Source organism: Rhinolophus hipposideros, assembly GCF_964194185.1.
Source record: "Rhinolophus hipposideros genome assembly, chromosome: 9".
Taxonomy (NCBI): domain Eukaryota; kingdom Metazoa; phylum Chordata; class Mammalia; order Chiroptera; family Rhinolophidae; genus Rhinolophus; species Rhinolophus hipposideros.
The window spans coordinates 15,602,013-15,621,214 of record NC_138055.1 but is presented as its reverse complement, the minus strand read 5'-3'; the positions used below and the strand labels follow the sequence as shown (position 1 = coordinate 15,621,214).

The 19,202-nt window shown below is 42.4% G+C and overlaps 1 protein-coding gene across 7 annotated transcripts in view; it reads left to right on the top strand.

Annotated features, from left to right (window-relative positions):
- The window catches only part of TXNRD1 (thioredoxin reductase 1), an 85,119-nt gene that overhangs the window by 16,822 nt on the left and 49,095 nt on the right, over positions 1–19,202 (top strand). Inside the window, exons 1-2 of one of the 7 annotated variants that reach the window (XM_081061027.1) lie at positions 10,638–10,963; positions 12,466–12,575. The gene's annotated coding sequence lies outside the window, so the exon portion shown is untranslated. Of the gene's footprint in view, positions 1–10,637; positions 11,507–12,465; positions 12,576–19,202 lie in introns of those variants that run through there. The other 6 variants (XM_081061026.1, XM_081061025.1, XM_081061028.1 and 3 more) reach the window with 6 other exon arrangements.

Here is a 19,202-nt window from a genome sequence, read left to right as displayed (position 1 = left end):
GCTTAGTACTATTCCTGACGGTGCTCAGTAGTAGCTGAGTACTGTTCCATAATCGGTGCTCAGTAGTAGCTCTAACTCATGTGATATTAAAAATGATTTACCTAGAGTTTTTAACAGCGTGGGGGAGATTTTCTGTAATATAAAGTTTAAAGAAAAATGGAGTTTAAAATAGTTTTTGTAGAATAGTCACATCTTGTTTTAAAAAACATATAGGAAATGGACTGGAAAGAAATACACAAAATATGAATAATCACTCAAATAATTGTGCATCTGTCTTGCCAGCGCTACAGGCCTTGAGGAAACACAGGTTCTCCCAAAGGGGAAAGTTTTAATATGGAAGCCAGACAATCACAGTCCCATGCAAGATGAAATAGAGGAAGCAGTCAAGCACGCTGCTCTGATTTCTGAAGAAGGGAGGGTGGTGGTGTTATTCACTGAGAGAAGAGACAGAATTGAGACTAGGGAAGATGATGAATTTGATTTTGGAGACGTCGTGATTGTCCAATGTGGGCATATAGTCTTCGTGACCTGGTGGGTACATAGGTCTTCGTGAACGGGAAGGTTTCCTCTTGGTAGGTGAGGTTTGAAGCTGTGGGAATGAATGAAAGCAAGCACTCAGGGGAAGGAAGTCTGTGGAGTGAAGAGCCTTAGATCTTGATGCATCCAGATGGTGAGATTCTAAATGGCTCTTTTTCTTTCTTTACTTTCTTGCTTTCTTTATGTATAATTTCCTATAATGAAAATGTGTTTCGTGTAATGTCACCTAAAGTGTTTTATTTAGGACTGGGTTTGGCCACACGTGACAGCAAGCCCCCAAAAAACAGTGGCTTAAACTAGATGTAAGCTTCTTCCTCTCTCAACTAAAACAAGTCTAGAGAGAGGTAGTCTGTCCAGGGCTTTTACCATATTCTAAGTGTTGGATCCAATGTTGAGTCCTCCTAGTCTCATGATCCATGGTTCTCAGCATTTGTCTTCCACTTGTGTTCCAAGATGGGTACCCCAACTCCGGCCATCACTTAGAAGAAGGGTTGAAGGAGGAGAGCATGTGCTTTCCATTCAAGAACATTTTTCCAGAAGTTGCACATGACAGTTTATGTACATCCTGTCCAGAATTTAGTCATTTAGACATATATATGTTGAAAGGAGACTGGGAAAGAAATCTTTATTTTGGGAAGTCATGTGCACACTAAAAATAAGAGTTCAGTTAGTGATACTAATTAACGTCTTGGTTTTTCCTGTGGAACAGCTGAGGTTGGTTCATTAATTTCCATATAAACCATACATTTGTCTCCTATTGAAATCGTAAGTATAGAGGCACCATAATATCGTCATTATACGATGGTAGTGAGGTGGAAAATAGTTTGCCTTCTTAGAAAGGCCAAGGACTGAACACTGAACTAGAGGCCTAGTAAATTCATTGCACCCTCATCAAAGAGACTAGGAGATAGTCCAGCTTCATTCATTGCAACACAGGCCTCAAAAGAGTTCCTGAGATTATCGAAAGATTGACTAAGCATCGTAAATTTGTAGATAAAGGGGTTCAGAAATAAGTTGGTGGGGAACTACAATGTTCTCATCGGTCTGTAGAATGGAAAAGTTGGTCTTAGTATATCTAGGGTTATAAATGAAACATAGGTCACTCTTAGTTGAAATCCTTGTCTGCAGTATTAGTTGCCAACCAGGATGATCCAAGGCCACATCAGGCTCAGCTCCATGAGATGACTACAGCCCTCCCCCATGACTTGTAGTTGTCACCTGTCTTGGGATTCTGAAATTCTGGCTCTTGGAGAACTCAGAGAGCTAGGTTCCTTTCAATATCTACTACCTATTAGGGTTAAAGAATTTAGAGATTAATACTAATAATAAGCTATGTAACACTTCTTTCATCTGTAGGATCTAAAGGCTATTTACCTCTATTAATTAATATTCACACATCCTCTTGGCTGGTGGTGAGGGTGGCTGATCTCATTTTATAAGACGAGACTTCTGAGAGTTTACTGCAATAGAGCCTGTATCTCCTGAAGCTCTGCTGGCGCGTGGTTTTCTACATTAAATGTTGTTTTTCCTCTAGAATTGAAGTGGGACACTGAGAGACCTAAAACAAATGGAGTGCGGAAGGGGAATATTTCTGCAAGTTTGAGTGTATGTACATGTAATACAAAATGCATGTACTATTTTTTAAGAAGTTTCTCATGTCTTTTCCACTTATTTTAGCAAGCTGTTTAAGAAAATTACATTTAAAAAATTATGTTTTTCTACTGCCAGGGAAAGAACAAACTGAGTAATGAGAATGAACGCACTGTGGAAAATGCCATGCTTAGCCATAGACCTTGCTAATTAAAAAGAAAAGAGGAATGGGTTACCCCCTTGAATGCAGTTTTGAACAGTGTCTAGTGTAACACATTGTTGACAGGTACTGTGAATAACTGACTTGTAAAAGGGGAAAATCCAACCTCTTAACCACACTGATGTCTCCCTAGATTTACATCACACGTAAGGACATAATGATGATCACTCATATATTGAATACCTACCACATTCTGAGCCCTTTATATCTACTTGCTTATCTAATTTCCACATGAGTTATAGGTACTATATTTATAGCCATTTTACAGATGAGTAAACTGAGGCACAGAGAGGTAACAGAACTTGTATAAGGGCATGTCAGCAGAAAAGCCAGGTCATGTGACTTCAGAGCAGGTTCCTAACTATTGAGCCATCCTGCTTGCTAGTAGAAAGCTAGATGAGGCTGTGGGATCAGCTCAGATATTTACAAAAGAGAAGACCTGAGCACATTTGAATGACTTGAATAGTCCTGGATACATGATAGGGAGAGCAATAAAAATATGGAGAGTATGTTTAAGGGCTGTGGGGATCCCTCAGACCGCTTGGAGTTGGAATAGATGGTGGGCTCCAATAAAGGTGAGCTTTAATAGAGGTAGAATAATCCTTAGCCTTGTCTTCTGAGGTTGCAGTGAAGTCTAAGTATAGAGAGCTGCCCTGAAGAGGAGAGGTAGGAGGGAAAGTAGCTGTACCTGATGACCTTGAGCTTTTGGGTGGTATGCTGGAACCGGCTCCTACCAGCTCAGAGAGCCATTGTTAAACATTCAGGAAGTTTGCGAGCAAGTTGATAGCTTGAAATCAGCCAGAGTGGAAATATTTATACAAAAACAATTGGCAAATGCTACCAAATAGGGTATCTCCCCACCACCATCCAAAGCTGGTTTACCAGAACGTGATAGATTCTCTTCTCCACGTCACTAACATTCGAAAGCCTGCTGAAGTGCCAATTGAATTCAAACCTCGAGTGAGTACCTACTATGGGAAAGGTACTGTGCCAGGTACTGGGGATACAAAGACCGGCCCCTTAAGTGGTGGAGACAGGACAGTATGAGGGTGTAAATCCTGGACTAGATGTCAGACCTTGCGTTTACTCATCTGCAAATGGAGGTGCTAATACAGATCCCAAAGGATTATGGAGCTACTTAATGAGAACATGTAAAGCTCCTGGCACAGAGGTGCTCAATAAGTGCCAGTTCTAAGATTGCAGACGTGTAAGCAGGTGGCTTTACTGTAGCTCAATGTAAGAAATAAAGGAGTGACTAGTGCTATATATTTGATCAGAGAAGGCTTCACAGAGATCATGGGCCCCTAAGCAGTATTTTAAAGTTTTCAGGTTGTATGTTGCAATGTTTCGTGGATGAAGTTCGCCCTGGTCCTTGTCAGAAAGTTAATGCTGCTTCTTTTTTTTTTTTTTGTCTCTACAGCATGTTTCTTTTACCTCTTTATAGACTGTATCTCCCTATATACATTTTTGAATTGTAAGTCAAACAGTGGGTTTGGAGATAGACACACCTAGATTTATAGCCCAATTCCAACACACCTGCTTGGTGACCTTTGGCAAGCGTCTTCACTTCCTAGAATTTCAGTTTCTAATTTTGTGGGATGGTTGTAACTCTTACCTGATTCTGAGGATTAACTGAGAATGTAGGGAAAAGAGCCTAGCTGCCTTGTGAACTCCAAACTGAATCTAACACATATTTATAGTTTAGTCTCCCCTTGTGTTTCTGTATCCTATGCAATAACATACAGTATCTTTCCTGCTGCTGTGTCTTTGTACATATTACTCCTTAGAAAAATTCTGTTTAAGAGCTAGAACAGCATTGTGGTAAGAGCCAAGGGCTGGGTGTCAATCTCAGCTCTGTCGCTTATGACTAGGTGACCATGGGCAAGATAATTATCCTTTGTGTCCCTCAGTCTTTTTCAGCTGTAAAATGGAAAAAGTAATAGTGTCTCACTCATTGGATTGTTGTGAGGATTAAATTAGTTATGTAAAGACCTGGATTTATGCCTGGCATATCATAAGCCGTGAAAAATTTGGGAGGATTACTTCTACTCCCATTAACTACTACCTTCATTATTCCTCAAAATATGGTTCACTTACAGGGATCACTTGCATTTTGAAGCCTTCTCCTATTTTCCCACATTATTTACTGCCCCTCTGTGAAGCTCATGGGTCACTGCATTTTGAGTACCTACTATGTTCCAGGCATACTCCTAGGCATATTACAGATGCTATTTTATTCAGATCACCCAGTATGTTCTCATTTATTATTCCAGCTATTCTCTGGGATAGATCAAATTCTTAAAGATCAAATTTACCTTTATAAGGAGGACTGGCAACTTTTGATAATTACCATATAAAGGTTGTTTTCCCTTTCCTCTTTGGAAAAAGATAGAATCCCCAAATTAACTAGTAATATCCCATTTTACAGATTGAATCTTTTAACAAATATTTATTGAGCAATTATATGTGTGGGCCCGGTATTAAATTCTGGAAACACCACGGTGAGCATAAATAATCCTGGTCCCTGCCCACATGTGGCTATTTACATTTAATTTAATTAAACAAATAAAATTAAAGCTTCAGATCTGCACTTGCATTAGCCATATTTTAAGTGCTCAGTAGTCGTGTCGTTAGTGGCTACTGGGCTGGACAGTGCTGATATACTAAGCAGAAAGACTACATGGTGGGGCCGGCCTGGTGGCTCAGGTGGTTAGAGCTCCATGCTCCTAACTCCGAAGGCTGCTGGTTCGATTCCCACATGGGCCAGTGGGCTCTCAACCACAAGGTTGCCAGTTCAATTCCTCGAGTCCTGCAAGGGTTGGTGGGCAGCACCCCCTGCAACTAAGATTGAACACAGCACCTTGAGCTGAGCTGCCGCTGAGCTCCCAGATGGCTCAGTTGCTTGGAGTGCGTCCTCTCAACCACAAGGTTGCCGGTTCGGCTCCTGCAAGGGATGGTGGGCTGCGACCCCTGCAACTAGCAACTGGCAACTGGACCTGGAGCTGGGTTGCGCCCTCCACAACTAAGATCGAAAGGACAACAACTTGAAGCTGAATGGCACCCTCCACAACTAAGACTGAAAGGACAACAACTTGACTTGGAAGAAAAAAAAAGGCCTGGAAGTACACACTGTTCCCCAATAAAGTCCTGTTCCCCTTCTCCAATAAAATCTTTAAAAAAAAAAAAAAAAAGACTACATGGTAACATGAGAGCATTTCATAAGGGGATTTGACCTGCGTGATGGCTTCCTCAAGAAAGGCATGTTTGAACTAAGATTTGATGAATGATTGGGACTTAAGAAAGCCCTGTCATTTGGTAATTAAAGAGATTTAAGAAGGGCTCAGGGCTGGGGCAGAGAGATTCAGAAGAGGTTTGGGTGAGATAAAGAGATAGAAGGTCCACAGAGAGTCTTGTAGGAAGAGGGTGATGAAGCTGAGAGGTTGAATAACTTGAATTTCTAATCAGTGATAGACTCTAGATGTGACTTCAAAGTCTATGTTGCGCGATGGATGTTGATTCAAAGGACTTTGCTTCTGTAATGATCTCCTCGCCTCCTGTCTCTTTGGGAACTGCCAGATTTCCCTCTGCTGGATTACTCTTTCGACATCAAAACATGCCCTACTAATTTGCTTCTTAGACAAAACAATAAATCAAAAAACTTTCCTTGATCCTGCACCCCTCTTCAGCTACTTTTCCACTGTTCTGTTTTTATAGCAAAACTTCTTAAAGTAGTTGGCTATACACACTACCTCCACTTCCTTATTTTCTGTTTCTTGTTGAATCTAATTAGGCATTCCCCCCCACCCCCCGCCCCCATCATTTTCATAAAAATCAGCAATGGCTTCGATGGCTTAGTCCATATCTTGCAGGATTTCTCGGTAGGACTTGATAGAGTTGATCTTCCTCCTTCTTGGAGCACTTCTTCATTGGCTTCTGAGACACTAGAAGTCTAGTCTCTTTTAGTTTTTCTCCTACCTCCCTTTAGCTGCTTCTCAGGCTCCTTTGCTGGACCCTTCTCCTTTGCACTTTGCCAGGGCTCAGTCCTGGGCTAATTTATTTTTCTAAATTAGATTCATTCCCTGGGTAATTTCATCTTGGTCCCATGGTGTGATGGTTAATTTTATGTGTCAAGATGTTGCCCAGTTGTTTGGTCAAACACCAGACTAGAGGTGTTTTCTGATGTGATTAGCACTGAAATCAGGAGACTTTGAGTAAAGCAGATTACTCTATATGGTGGGAGTGGGCTTCATTCAATCAGTTGAAGGTCTTAAGAGAAAAGACCAAGGTCTCTCAAAGAACTTGTTAATTTCTCCCCAGCTCACTACTTTCTTCATATTCTTTGCAGTTATCTTTTCTGATAGCTCTTCTTCCTGGAATAGGCCCTCTATCTAAATTCTTTTAGGCAATTAAGGAGGGGAATGGGATAAAAAGCTCTTCCTGAGCCTTTTGTTTCTTTAAGACATATTTTGGGGGCTGGCCAATGGCTCAGGCGTTTGGAGCTCCATGCTCCTGACTCCGAAGGCTGCCCTATCGATTCCCACATGGGCCAGTGGGCTTTCAACCACAAGGTTGCCGGTTCAACTCGAGTTCCCCAAGGGATGGTGGGCTGCGCCCCCTGCAACTAACAACAGCAACTGGACCTGGAGCTGAGCTGCGCCCTCCACAACTAATACTGAAAGGACAACAACTTGAAGCTGAACAGCACCCTCCACAACTAAGATTGAAAGGACAACTTGAAGCTGAGCTGCGCCCTCCACAACTAAGATTGAAAGGACAACAACTTGACTTGGAAAAAAGTCCTGGAAGTACACACTGTTCCCCAATAAAAAAAGAGAAGTTCTGTTCCCCTTCCCCAATAAAATCTTTAAAAAAAAAAAAAAAGACATATTTTGGGGTGGCAAAATCCTGCTCCCCTATACCTTCCTATCCTACTTTATTCTTCTCCAGGGTACAAAGAATTCTACCCCCACCATTTTTTTGGTGTGTGTGTGTGTGTGTGTGTGTGTGTGAAGGAGAGCAAAGAAATGGGGTGGTAACTATGGGGGTTGGGGCACTTGGAATCATGGGAGGCTTTTTTTTAAATGGGAAAACTGCAGCGTGTTTGTATGCTGATGGGAATGATCAGGTAGAGAACAAGAAATCGATGATGACAGAGACGGAAGCTAATTTCAGGAGTAAAATATTTGAAGATTGAGAATGCAAGAAAAGATGACAATTTGCACAAGTGGATTAGTTGGCCTTCATTAAAACAGGAGTGAAGGCAAGGGATATGGCAGCTTGGTTATTGAGAGGGAAATAGCAGGGATTTCTATCTAGTTGATTTCTTTTTTTTTTTTTTTAAAGATTTTATTGGGGAAGGGGAACAGGACTTTTCTTTTTTTATTGGGGAACAGTGTGTACTTCCAGGACTTTTTTCCCAGTCAAGTTATTGTCCTTTCAATCTTAGTTGTGGAGGGTGCCATTCAGCTTCAAGTTGTTGTCCTTTCAGTCTTAGTTGTGGAGGGCGCAGCTCAGCTCCAGATCCAGATGCCATTGCTAGTTGCAGGGGGCACAGCCCACCATACCTTGCGGTAGTCGAACCGGCCACTTTGTGTTTGAGAGGACGCGCTCCAACCAACTGAGCCATCCTGGAGGCAGCTCAGCTAAAGGTGCCCTGTTCAATCTTAGTTGCAGGGGGCGGAGCCCACCATCCCTAGCGGGATTCGGCAACCTTGTGGTTGAGAGCCCACTGGCCCATTTGGAAATTGAACCGGCAGCCTTCGGAGTTAGGAGCACGGAGCTCCAACCGCCTGAGCCACCAGGCTGGCCCAATTTCTATTTTCTTGTAGTATAAAGCAGGTCCTGAGCCAAAGGCAAGGTGTAGGTGTATCAGATGTTTGAGAAAAGAGAATTGAATATGAAATCGTCACTTTGGAAACTGGGAAAACAACCATACTTGAGATGTAAAGGATTGCTGGGAAGCTTTGGGGACACACTGAGGTGTGTGGTCTTGACTTTAAGTGAAATCACTTTTAATTTCTGTGTGTTTTTCCAGCAATGTTTTGCTGCTTAAGTATGGTGCAGAATATCTGGACAGCTAGATTTAACAAGGGTGGACCTTGTCAAATCAGTAGAATTGAGGAGTTTGGACTTTATTTTGAGGATCCTAGAGAGCTACTGAAGGTTTGAACAGAGAAGATTTGGGTGTAAGAAAGGTATTCTAGCTCAGTGTGTGAGAGAGGCTTATTTGTAGGAGGAACAGTAGTTTAATGCAATGGGACCCTTGATCAAACACCTGTATAGATCTGTTTATAGTGTGCTTTGATGTTAACTCAGGAACTTAGAGGGTCTTTTCAAGCATTTTCTGAGTACTTATATATAGCAGGTTCTAGGAAGACAAGATAAATCAAACGAGTTTGCCGTCCCAAAACTCTCTTGGATTTGTAATTATTTTTATGTAGTTAGAGATACAGAAGAGGGGAGGAATGCTAAACACTGGGTTGGAATCAGGGAAGTCCTCCCAAAGAAAGTGACATTTCAGATGAGGTTTGAAAAAGTAGGCCCTTAGGGCGGGAAGATCATTGGGGTGGGGGGGTGAGGTGGAGGGGTGGGGGGGAATAACATGAACTCAGTCAAGAGAGATAACATGTATGACTAGAACAAATGCTGCATGATGGGAAATGAGGCACTTCCATTAACCAGGAACGAAATAGAATCAAGGAGTTCTCTATTTTGTCCAAGGGCAAGGTATCTCAGCCCTTAAAAGTGGCAAAAAGGGTTTAAAAGAGAAGTGAAGGTTTTTTTTAAATGGTGATTTTTTTTTTTACTTAAAAAAATAACTACATGGAGCCACTTTAGGGATTTGTGCTATAATTTTCTAACTTAAGAATAGTGTGAAGTTAAAATGCCTTATCTAGCCTTTTTTGGTATGCTGTTAGAAAATATTAACTATGGTAACTGATCTGCCTGTCACACAAAGTTATTAGAAATTAATCCTTATCACTTGCTTTTAGTACATTATTTCAAGTTAAATGATTTTAAAGTTCTTCCATGACATGCTTTTGAAATAAGCTGTAGTTTCTATATATTTTTAAGAATTAGGAGCTTATGATCCTGGTTCGTGGGCTGTTATTGTATAGATTAAATGAGCTAAGGCCTTATAAAATGGTTAATACTGTTTATTTTCTCCCTTAGTTCTACCTTTCTTTCCATCACATTTTTCATTCTTTGACCCTTAAATCACATTGTTTCTTTTTTTTTTTTTTTTTTTTTTCTTTTTAATTTTTTTTTTTTTAATTTATTTATTGGGGTGACAATTGTTAATGAAATTACATAATTTCAGGTGTACAATTCCGTATTACATCATCAATAAATCCCATTGTGTGTTCACCACCCAGAGTCAGTTCTCCTTCCATCACCATATATTTGATCCCCCTTACCCTCATCTCCCTCCCCCCACCCCCTTTACCCTCTGGTAACCACTAAACTATGTCTGAATCACATTGTTTCTTGAACACCTATGTGCTAGCCCCATCCTCTGTTCTAAGGACTCCAGAATCAGGTGAGGCACGCATTCAGTTAAGCTGAGTGGTTATCATGTCGGGAGATTGTCAGTTTAGTGCTGCATTGGTGAGAGGCTTGGAAGGGGCTCAAAGGAGCCACTGTGGTTGCCTGCCAGGTCAAAGGAATTGTGGCTTCTCACAGCCCTAAGAAACCAGCAACCCTTTCACCCCAGTGTGCGTCAGTTTGTCAGTATCCAGACAAAGAAGTGGGGGCATTCATTCATTCATTTATGCAGTAAATATTCATAGCTATCTACTAGTGCAAGGTGCTGAGTAAGAATATGAGTAAGAGCAGGGAAGTATGAGCGCATGGCTCACTTGGATAGCTCCAGGTGGCTTGGCATGACTGGAATTAAATATGCACTCAGTTTGCCTTAAAACAGACAGGACAGACCCAAACTTGAGTGGGATGAGGAGGAAGAATTAGAAGGGGAAGTTATGTGTTGGTGAGACTCCTAACTAAAAGCCTGGTAACTTCCTTTAGGGAATTGCCAGGCTGACTAATCTATTACCTGAGGGCAGTGGGTTCCTAACTTTGCAGTTCAAACAGCATCTCCCTGGGAGTTAAAACTCAGATGCCCAAGGTTGCAGCCCATACCGATTAAATCAGAAACGTCTGGGGATGGGAGCTAGGCGTCAGCATTTTTAAAGATCCTCACGTGATTACAACGGGCAGCCAAGTTCTGGAGTCCCCGCCTTAGGGCATAGTCCAGTTTTATGCATTTAAAACCCACTTACATTTGGGTTCTGGTTCCAAACATTCCTTAAATTGTTTTTGCTCTTTTCTCGGGTTGGGGGCGCTATGAACAGGAAGAGGATGTGGTGTCACCCAGTTAGAGGAACCTAGTTTGCTAAGCCATTAAGCGTAGGTTGCCAGCGCTGCACGAGGAGTGGATTTTTGCTTTGTCATTCTGACTCTGGCTGTGGGCCCGCCCACTTAGAGGAGGGCGTGGCTTTCTGGAGCCACTAGGAACCTGCAACTCATTTCCCTCTTTGCTTCAGTGCCGCATTGCATCCGAGCGGAAGGTGGTGGGGCGTCTGAAGAAGAGCCTGATGCCCTCCAGCCCGCGTTCATGTAAGCTTTGCGTTACCTGACCACGGCCAAAGCGCCAAGTGCTCAGGCTGTGAGCACGCTGGAAACGAGAGCATCCGCCTGCCGGGTGCGTGATACACGCAGAGGAAGTGGAGAAGTTTTAAGGCGTGTCTGAGTAGGGGCGAGGCTTTTCTAAGGCAAGTGAGCTTATTGGCGGCCTTTATTGTTTCGCCCGGGTCAGTGAAAGCTTAGCTCGTGGTAGGTGACACCAGCACCCCGTCGGCTGGTGGTTTCCTTCCTCTCGGTCTTCTTTTGTAGAGACAGGTTTCAAAATATCGGAGAAAATGGGCATTTGTATCATTTGTTAGTGCACGGGTCTTGCAGTGTAGGTAATGTGATGAATAGATTGACAGATCCTCGAACAGCATTGAGTAGAACGATTTAAGGTTGCCATTCCCGGAATTTTTGCACTGTTGAATCCTCAGAAATCCTGAGAGGTTGGCAAATCATATGTATTTCCGTGTTTACAAGTGGGGAAACCAAGGCCCAGAATCATGTGACTTGCCAGACAGTTAAACGGGACAGGTAAGAGTGGAACCCGCGCTTTATTTCACTATATTAGACAATACAGGGTAGCGGATTACAGCGTACACCACACTGCCAGGGTGGGAATCCTGGCCCTTTGTCCCCTAACTAACTCGCTGCTTGAAGTTGGGCAAGTTAGTTTTCCTTTGTCCCAGTTTTCCTATCTGTGAAATGGATCTGATAGGCTCCCCTTGAAAAAGGTAGTAGTGAAGTTGTTAATATATGCAAAGCACTATAGAAGTGTTAGCTGGTATTATCATTATTATCACACAACTATCCTTTTGAGTGTTGGTGTGGTTTTTATCCCATGAATGGGCCTGATGTCAGTGTAACTGGAGTCTGCATTCTATCACTGACTCATGCTGTGTTCACCCCTTTGTAAAATTGGACCATAAGCTCCCATAGGTCATGTAGGGTGTTGCTGTATTGCTTCAAGGTTCTTAAATGCCACCCTAAATGGGCAGTGTTTCTTAATTTTGCCCCATGGGTCCGAATTTCAAAGGAACATGGAAGTTGGATTTGGGCATTCTGTATAGATGCAGACTTCAAAGGAAGGTTAGGTTGGGAGGTGTTTTATAAAAGCTGAGATGATTGTGCCTTAAGTTTCCTTTTTTGAGGCTTTCCTGCGTTCTGGATTTACTGGGAACGTAGGGCGTTTAGGTTTCAGCGAGACTTGCCGGGATGTGAATCCGACCGGAACTCGGGCGTCAGCAGCCGGCCTCCAGGCCACGTTTCCAGGTGCTAAGCCCAAGTACCAGGTCCGGGATCCGAGCCCGACGGCGGGCCTCGGTCACTGTCCGGGCGGAGGCAGGGGGCGCTGTCCCGACGGCAGGCGGCGGTGCGCGTCGCCTGGGGGCGTGCAGTTGGGGCCACGGAAGCCCCGCCCCGGCCGCGCACTTCCCGCCGCGGCCCGGCTGCGGGGAGCCTGACCCGCTCGCCTTTCTGCTTCTGTGCCACAGAGAACGGGCGGGGCCTGGAGGGAGCGCTGTCCGAACTGACCGCGGAAACGGACGTACCCGTTGTGTTTGTGAAAAGGAGAAAAATCGGCGGCTATGGTCCAACTCTGAAGGTGGGTATGCGTCTTTCACTCTCCTGACCTGGGTGGGAATGAGGCCCCGGGGCTTTCCGGGGTCGCAGCCTTTCTTTCAAAACCAGGGTGCATGTGGACGAACCTCTACACGGAGCCGGTTCTTAGAAAAGGACAAAGAGACACACAGGGGCTAGCTCGTGTGTTACTCGAAGTTGATGAGACGTTGGGTAACTTTCAGAACGGGGCAAAGGAATAGGTAACTATTTTCATCTTTCAAAATAGATTTTTAAAAGTGTTCATTTCCTCCTGTTGCTCCTCCTCTTTCTCCCCCAGTAAATGTAAATAATTTTTAGCAGCAGTGTGAACTGCTGAACGTGTTGTTTAGGGGAGTATTAACAAAAGGGAATCAGGAAATGCTTATCTTGGTCGTCCCTATCATCTTCCTCTTTAATTTTCTGGGAGGGAAACCCAGAAACCCCCGGCCCAGGGGCCAGCATTTCCTGGTTGCTCCTTTGAGTGAGTGTCTTTTCAGGTGTCTCTTTTCTAGCCCAGAGTTAACCATCAGGCAGGGAAATGAGATAAGCAAAACTTTACTTTACCTCCTACCTTGGGACCACCCACTGAGGGGTGGAGGGGTCACGGCCTAAGGTACTGGCAAAATGCTTGGGAGCTGGGTGTGTGTTTAAGGGGACATGCAACATGGACGATATTCTACATCAGGTGTGGTTGGTTACCAGGTGAGAAAGCCTCGTAATCCCGTCGTCACCTTGATACATCTGCTTTAATGTTTGCTGATTATCTTTGTGTCCTTGTCTGTTTGTATCTGTAATTTCTAAGAAATAGATCTCAGACTTGAACATTGCCTTCTGAGAAAGTAAACATGAGGCCTCAGTTAAATGTAAAATCTATTTAAGATGTGTGTGCCTTTGGGAAGGATATTAACAATTTGCATTTTTATTTTTCTTCTAAGAGAATCTTATTTATGATTTTGGAAAAATGGGGATACAAAATGGAGATAGACTTCAAAGAGAAATAGCAAATGAATAGGAAATGATTAAAGAGATAAAAAGGCTTTTGGCTTATTTAACATATATTGTGTTGAGAGAGGGAGGTCCAAGATGGTGAAATAGAAAAAACAAATATTGTCACTCAGACCTTTAGTTTGCAAGGAAAATGAGACAAAAGTCTATTGATATTCCTTTCTGTCTGACTGTTTTGTTTGCTCCACCTGTGCCATAAATTTGCTCTTAAAAAGTTATGTAGGCATTTGATCTTTGTATAAATTCTACAGATGGCTCAGGTCTTAACATCAATGGGAGTAAAAAGAATTACTGGTTTTATAAGCTTTGGACCCATTTTATTGATATGATCGCTGTTTTCAATTCCATATGATCGTAGTTAATTTCAGACATTTAGGGAGCTACAATGCCATAAATGAAAAGCACACCACCAACTCAGAATTCAGTCATTTAGCATATCTCTTTTACGTAAACTTACCACTCTACTTTATATCATTTTATTTATTTTTGTTTTTTAATGAGTAGTAAGAAATGGAAGAAGGGACGCAACAAGGTAAGGACTACTAGTAGTTTGAAATATTTGTGAATTTCCCTCCAGTTGTTGCCCACATTTGGGGCTAAATGGTGGGTTCTGAAAATCTTTAGGGAACATTGGGTTTGAGTGGAGAAAGGCATTTATTTAGTGGAGAATTGAGTACTTACAGGATTAGTGTTATAATCCTCAAGTCCACGCCTTTAAAAAAATTATGTTTTCATACTTTAATTGCAACATAAATAATGGAGAAAGGACTTTTTAAAATGTATGCTTTTCCTTCTCTTAATATTGTTTTTTCCTTTGTCTCCCTTTCCCCTCAAATAACATTAGCAACAACAGAACTTAGCTTGCTTTCGTTGTACTTACTGTACAAGCCTCCTGGAAGGAACTAACCTTAGATGACTACCTCCAGGAAGAAGGTTTAAGTAAAAGAAGTGTGTTTTTAAAAACTGTAGCCTACAGACCACCTGCACAGAATCTTTTGGTAGTGCTTATTGAACATGCATGCCTGGGCTTTACCTGAGGTCTTGTTAAGTAAACCCTCTGGAAGGGGTTAGATCTGCCTTTGTATTTTTTTTACACAAGTCCCTCCTCCCCCAGGTAATTCTTATGGTAAATATCAAGTCTGAGACTTACTTTAACGTATAAGGTTGTTTGGTCAGGATCAGTTGCTAAATTAGAAGTGGGGAAAACAAAGGACTACTCTTGAACATCCAAAATATAATAAAAGATAGAAAATGGTAACTTGAGGCTGGCCCGGTGGCTCTAGTGATTGGAGCACCGTGCTCTTCACGCCGAGGTCACCGGTTTGATTCCTACGTGGGCCAATGAGCTGCGCCCTCTGCAGCAACAGCTCTTCCTGGAACCGGGCTGCCGTGAGTGTGGGCTGCTGTGTGCTGCCATGGGCTACCGTGTGCTGCCGTGAGCGGCTGGTGGCCAGCGTGAGCGGCTGGTGGCCAGCGTGAGCGGCCAGCAGCCATCGTGAGCGGCCCGCAGCCAGCGAGAGCTGCTTTGAGCGGCCGACTGAAGACTGGCGACAGACTGCCTCACCCCAGGGGAATGCAAGGCTCATAATACCAGCATGGGCCAGGGAGATGTGTCTTACACAACTAGACTGAGAAACAGCGGCTTGGACCGGAGTGGGGGAGGGAGGCGGAAGAAAGGGGGGAAAAAAGATTTGAACAAATAAACAAGTATTGATTTAAAAAAAAGAGAGAAAATGGTAACTCAACAGGCAAGTGAGTAACACTTTATACCTGAATAGAAAAATAGGGAACTATGCTATCTGTGGTTAGCACTTGTATGTCCACGTGGAAAATTGGAACTAGGGAGCTGCTAAATTCTGAGAACTATGAACAGAGTTCCTTTTGCTCAAAGACATCTGGCTCTCATGAGCATTTTAGTTCTGCACGGCAAGATTGCAAGTATTCTCATAGGGAACCTGTTCTGTGTGTAAATTGACGTCTCCAGGATTCCAGACTTTTGAAACCACTTGCATAAATGCCTGTTGGTGGTATTGAGAGGAAAAGCAACGTGAATGAAAAAGTGCACATTGGAATGAATACTAAGTGCTGGACATACGTAGTTAAGACTTGAGGAGTTTGAGATAATAGTCTTGGAAGATAAGACTAAAACTGGCAACATGGGACTTAATTTCTTCAAGGCAATAATACTCAATTACCAGGGCCTGATTTTTCCCCCACATATGTGCCTACTGCCCCTAGTAATTTTTGCCCAGGCTGTTTCAGGTACTCATTTCCTGTTGCCTAAACCACTTCAGCAGTCCCTAACTGCCCTTCCACTTCTGATCTTCCTCCCCTTCCAGTCCATCGGCTGCCGGAGTTATCTGGCTAATTGCTTCTCAGCTGCCCCAGATCTGCATCCGCGATAAAGTGCACATTCCTTAGTTTGGTATTCTGTAGCCTCAAAGGTGTAGGCCACCCCTCCTTTTCTGGTTATCTCTGCTCTGCTCCCTCACCTCCAGGAAGCTGCTGGGAAATGCTGTTACAGCGGTCGTCCCTAAAATTTCCCTTCTTCATTCTGTTCTTAATTTCAATTCCTGATTTCCTGCTTAAACCCACTTTTCTAACTGCCTGTTTTAGAGTACAAGGCCAGATTTGCTGATTCTTTTCCTCCTCTGTGCTCCCATAGCACTCCCATAAATCATCTGCAAAGGAGGAATCCTGCCAATGAATAATTTTGGCTTACATATAAAAAGTGGAGAGTTAGTCTTATTCTTTGTGCCTGTGATTCCACGTCTGTATTAGATAGAGCTCAGCAAATACTTAAGACCTGCCTATTAAGGAGCCCAGCTACTGTTTATTGAATGTCTCCTATGTGCTAGACTCTAAATGCTGAAAACTAGTTGTTTAAATCCTGAGTAGTCTTATGAAAGAGGTGGTATTATCCAGTTTTACAGATGACAAAATAGAGGCCCTGAGAATTTAAGGAGCATGCCCAGATTACACAGCTAGTTAAGTGGCAGAGTCAGGAATAGAACCTAAGCCTCTATACAGTTCACTCTGGTGTACTCACACTTTGGCACTTGGCTTTGTGTTATTGCTATTGGGATACATGCCTGATCTCCCCCGTGTGATGGTGTGCTCATGATTCAGGGCTGAGCCCATGCAAATCTTGGTATTCCTAGCATAGCTCCGGCATATTGGAATTCATTCATTAGATGCTTGCCAAGTGGAACTGCATTCCTCTGTGCCTACTAAATTGTACGTTCCATTAGGACAAAAATAATTTATTTTTATATATTCTGTTTTTTTTTAACACCTATTATGCATTCAGTTAATATTTGTTGAATGAATGGATGATAGTAGGGCTAGGGGACTCACTTAAATGAGGTAGTTAGCTACCACGGGTCTGATTTTGTGAAGGTGAACTGTCCATCAGAGACCAAGCCCTTATTTGTTCAGGAGAGAGTCTAGGCAGCATATACAGCAGTTCAGAATTTTAAAGAGCAGTGTAAGAATACAGTAGTCTGCAGATCAGGTGAGAAGTCACACTGTCTATTTAGCTACTACTTATTGAGCACCTGTGTTCTGGAAATTGAGCTAGGCCCTCTCTTTGTTACCTGTAACACAAGTCAGTAGGGCGATGTATATGCTTTACAATACATTTGTCCACAAATGTTTGTATATGATTTTTCTACAAAGGGGCACGACCACTCTATATGGCAGAGAAGACATTTTATAGCCTCCTTTTACAAATGAGGAAAGTAAGTGGAAACTAATAAAGCCCTGCTTCTGATTGGAATCCAGGCCTCCAGAGCTGAGTTCCTTCCCAGCTACCCCTTTAAAGCCATCCCAGTGCTTTCCGACCCCTGGTCTGTCAAAACGATGCTCTCGGTCATTGCTGATTTCTGAGGTGTGTCCCAAGAGAGTTGATAATTGTTCTTATAACCTGAAGCGTTCTGTTCTCATCTCACACCCTTGTTTACAATAGTTTTTGAGGCTTGGCAAGTCCTCAGCACTGGGTTTTCTGAAGTGTCAATAAAGTGTATGACCTGACCACGGAGCAAGGGTGGAGATTTTATATACTCTGAAATATTTCAGTGACTGGCTTCAAATTATTTTGTGGGACTTGATTGCCATTTTATCTCTTATTTCACTAACAATAAAGCAATCTTATTTGAATAGAATAGTGATTCAAAGCCTCTTTTGGACACTGGGTTTTTAAAGAATCTGCTGAAATCCAAGGACCCGTTCCTGAGAAAAATTTGCACATGTAGTTTTGCATATAGTCTCAGATTTTTTGGTGGGCTGGCTTCAGAATATCTAGTTGAGAGTTTTATTCTTCAAAGTAACTATACACACTTTCATTAGTTGAAGCTTTAGGTTTTAAAATTTTATTACACGGCAAATTTCTTTTCAGTGTTATTTGTTAAGTGAGATACATTCTTATATTCCTCCTTATGGATTTAACCTTTAAAATATTTTTCTGTTCCTGAAACATCCAGGAGTGAAGCTACTGGTTTGTAGATAGGGTTTTCTGTTTGGTGTCTAATGTTTATGAACCATTTGCTATCTTTGGGATAATTTAAGATTTACTAAGTACCTACTCAACAGCTGAAAATATTGTCAAATCTATCACATAATTCTCATTCAATATTTACAGTGACTTGATGATATAAGCAGTAGTATTCCCATCTTACAAAGCAAGAAGCTGGAGGCTAAGAGGTTAAGCAACTTGCCTAAGATAATTCTAATAGCTAGTAAGTCAAGATTGGAACCAGGTTTGCCTCCATTGGCCGTGGTCTTTTCCGAAACTCATTTGAAAAACACAGATACCTGCCGTCATCATAGCAAAGTTTACCTTTAATGCTGAAAAACCAAACAAAGCAAAAATGTACACGCACAAATATAACGTTAAAGGAAATTACGATGAAAAAGAAAATATACCTAACATCCTGCTACTTTGATAAATCAAACTAGGACTTTCACAACATCTCTTCACGACTGACTAAATATTAAATAGATACCTTGGAAGGGTGAGGCGAGAAAAACTGATATGAAAGAAGGCATGAAGAAGTCGAGGAGGTAGCTTAACAGCTATCAGTCTGTTAGAGTGTGGGAATCCTACCTGACTTGTTCCTGGTTTGGTTCAGAAGACTTTTAAGAGATTAAACATCTACTTGTTGTAGATTAATCCTGCAATAAAAACCCCACTAAAAAAGATAGTGGACTCTATGTGAGTCCTTTTTTTATTTGGCTCAAGAGAGAGACCTGTGATCTGTGACATCCATCCCATCATGTTTGGGTTGAGCACTGGGGGTTGTGGGAAAGAGCTTAATCTGAACTCCTGGCAAAGGACTGACAAATAATACTGGAGGAAAAACCGAGAAAAGGAAGAACGGAAATGGAGAGCCTTATTTAGCCTTTGGCAACATCTCCTGAAAGGACGAAGTAGTGGAGAGAGGAGCTAAATTATGTTGGAGGCCAAGCTCTGTGCCATTGGTTGGCTGAAGTCGTCTTACTGCATGAAGAAGGTGGACTTTAGTGACTTCTTTGAAGTAATAGTGCACTTTTGCTTTCTGTTAAAAGTCATAGAGCAGTTTATCAGCATAACTGAAATTGTGTGTTGCTGTTTCTTCTGTAAGCTGCA